This window comes from Bos taurus, chromosome 14 (genome assembly GCF_002263795.3).
Source record: "Bos taurus isolate L1 Dominette 01449 registration number 42190680 breed Hereford chromosome 14, ARS-UCD2.0, whole genome shotgun sequence".
Classification (NCBI taxonomy): Eukaryota; Metazoa; Chordata; class Mammalia; order Artiodactyla; family Bovidae; genus Bos; species Bos taurus.
In genome coordinates this window covers 20,990,477-20,993,341 of record NC_037341.1, presented here as the reverse complement: position 1 = coordinate 20,993,341, position 2,865 = coordinate 20,990,477, and the positions used below count along the sequence as shown (strand labels likewise).

At 38.4% G+C, this 2,865-nt stretch overlaps 1 non-coding gene across 1 annotated transcript; it reads right to left on the bottom strand.

The window, feature by feature from the left end:
- Window positions 1–1,759: 1,759 nt before the first annotated feature.
- Window positions 1,760–1,866, bottom strand: LOC112449652 (U6 spliceosomal RNA). The gene has a single exon (XR_003038250.1). It is a non-coding gene; the product is annotated as a U6 spliceosomal RNA (small nuclear RNA).
- Window positions 1,867–2,865: the final 999 nt, after the last annotated feature.

Genomic DNA, 2,865 nt, shown 5'->3' with positions numbered 1-2,865 from the left:
ACTAACTCATTTGAAAAGACCCTGATGCTGGCAAAGATTGAAGGCAGGAGGAGAAGGGGACGACAGAGGATGAGATGGTTGAATGGCATCACTGACTTGAGGGACATGAGTTTGAGCAAGCTCTGGGAGTTTGTGATGGACAGGGAAGCTTGGCGTGCTGCAGTTCATGGGGTTGCAAAGAGTTGGACACGAACTGAGAGACTGAACTGAACAGATAGGTTTATTATAGTCATAAAAATACTGCACACATTTATACATAACACTGAGTGACTGAACTGAACTGAATTGGCCTTAAACATAGTTTGGCTCATTCCAGGTGTAGACCAGTTACAGAGGAGAAACAAGAGAGCTGAATGAATATATAGAGAAAAATTACAAATCTGATTCATCTCATTTAAACTGTGCTGCATAGATAGGATATGGATGACACACACAGGCAGGGGTGGTTTAGGTGTTGATAAGATTAACAGGTGATAAGTTTTGATGGAATTGAGGAATTTATGAAGTTGAGGAAGTACAGAGAATAATCCTTTTCTGTCCTCAAGGAGTTCAAAAGTTAGTGGGCAGTTAAACAACATACACACAAACACACATGCAAAGACACACAAAATCTAAGTATAAACAATTCAGATGGCATTATGAGATCCTTTATGTAATTGGAAATTGTATATATATATATATATATGTTTTCTTGATGTTGATGAAAAAATTAAATGTGCTCTTGTAAACCTGTTAATCTCTATTGTAGGAATATACATGTTCAGTATAAGTGTGGCAGAACAACTTCATGGTGGCAGAAGAGTGTGAACAGAAAGTGTAAGACTGTCCGTGTGGACATAGCCTAGATGATGACAGCTTGAATTCTTTCCAGGGTTGTTCACCCTTTAAAACTTTGATAACAAAAGTAGTCTTTTTGGTTCATGATGGCAGATTGATTGCCTTGTATATTTACATTTTACTAGGTTCACTGATATGACTGTTAAAATTGACTATTTGTTAAAACACAAATTGACTGTTTTTCACAATGACAACTTGATGGGCTTTTGAAAGCAGTTATATTTACGTTTTACAGGATCTGCTCTTCTGAACATTTGTCAGTATAACAGGATCCACCTTTGACACTTGCTTTTAAGCAAAAGCCAAGAAGAGCAAGTTTGAAAGTGTGTTTGGAGGTTCTGAACAGAGCATGTGTCTACCCAAGAAAGTTCTCCTCCTCCACGAAGCAGTATGTGTATGGAGGATGCACGCGAACAAATGAAGGAAGGACTGCAGGTCTGCCAGCCTGAGCATCTCAGCTGCCACATTCGAGCACCCTTGTTACTGTGTGAGGTTTCAGAAAAATGGATGGGGTGGGGAATGGTTTGTTTATTACAGCAGAAATGTGGCTTTATATCTAAATATCAGAGAGGATAAGAAGTTGGTGTGCTGGTTCAGAAAGACTGGTAGATGATAGATACAGGTGGGTAGGTAGATATGTAGATAGGTGGCTAAGTGAACAGTGGCTGGTGCTCAGTATGTAATGTGTACATTAGTTTTGGTTATTATCTTTGACAAAATCCATCTTCTTATTGTCTCATTAATTCAGGTCATTTGATGGTGGCAAGTACCCCATTTTTTTTTAACATGAATCAGCCATAGGTATACATATATCCCCTCCCTTTTGAACCTCCCTCCCATCTCCCTCCCCATCCCACCCCTCTAGGTGAATACAGAGTCCCTGTTTGAGTTTCCTGAGTCATACAGCAAATTCCCGTTGGCTAAAAATACGGAACACTTCACGAATTTGTGTATCATCCTTGTATAGGGGCCACGCTAATCTTCTCTGTACGATTCCAATTTTAGTATATGTGCCGCTGAAGTGAGCACAAATACCCCATTTTTAACATAAAAGATAAAATCTGAGTTTTCATAATGCACATTTTGTTGGGTCTCCAGGGGTGTTGCTTTATGACAGACATTTGGCTGTAGAAGACCTGAACTGGGGCATGAAACAGTGAAATCCTAGTTTTCTCGTTACTTGGGGAAGGCTCAAAGATTGGTGCATTTAAAAAAAAACTTTAAATCTTGGATAGTCTCTTTGGTATGCCTAGTTTTATAAGAAGAGAGTGATAGAATTCCAAACCATAGTGCTTCCCCGAGTGTACAAAAAAATCAATCTAAATAAATATTCTAAAGACAGCCAATTATTGGACTTGAGCCATAAAACCATTTCAATGATGGGTTTTCTTTTTTTCTTCTCTTTTACCATCGTGACTGTAACTTGGTATTTTCTTCTCTCTGACTTCTCAATTTGGTTTTACCTCTAAGTAACCCTGATCATGTGTTGCTATAGTCTTGTCAAAAATTTTCCCTCATCTTCCTGCTCTCCCTCCAGGCCATAACCTGGGCCCTAATGTTTTGGAAGAAAAATTGATTTTTCTCTGTCAGAAAGAAATCATTATATATTTAATATTTTATACTTGTTTTCAGTTGAGATGAATCTTCAGGAGTCTACATAGTTGGTTGTGGAATGACAGATGAGTCAGCATGATTTGACCTACTTTGATTAGCATGAAGATTCATCTGTTTACTAATATTTGTCTTTGTAAATATTTGATGGTGATGGTGTTTAGAAGTCACAATGGTGTTTCATAATTTATAGGAGTAATATTTTAAAATCCGACATCACTTTTCTCCCCATGTAGATGAGTCTTCTCTTGTTCTAGTCTTTAGTATCTTAAGTAATTATAGTATTAGTCGCTCAGTTGTGTCTGACTCTTTGCAACCCCATGAATGGTAGCCCACCAGGCTCCTCTGTCCATGGATTTCTCCAGGCAAGAATACTGGAGTGGATAGCCATTCCCTTCTTCAGGGGATCTTCCCAAC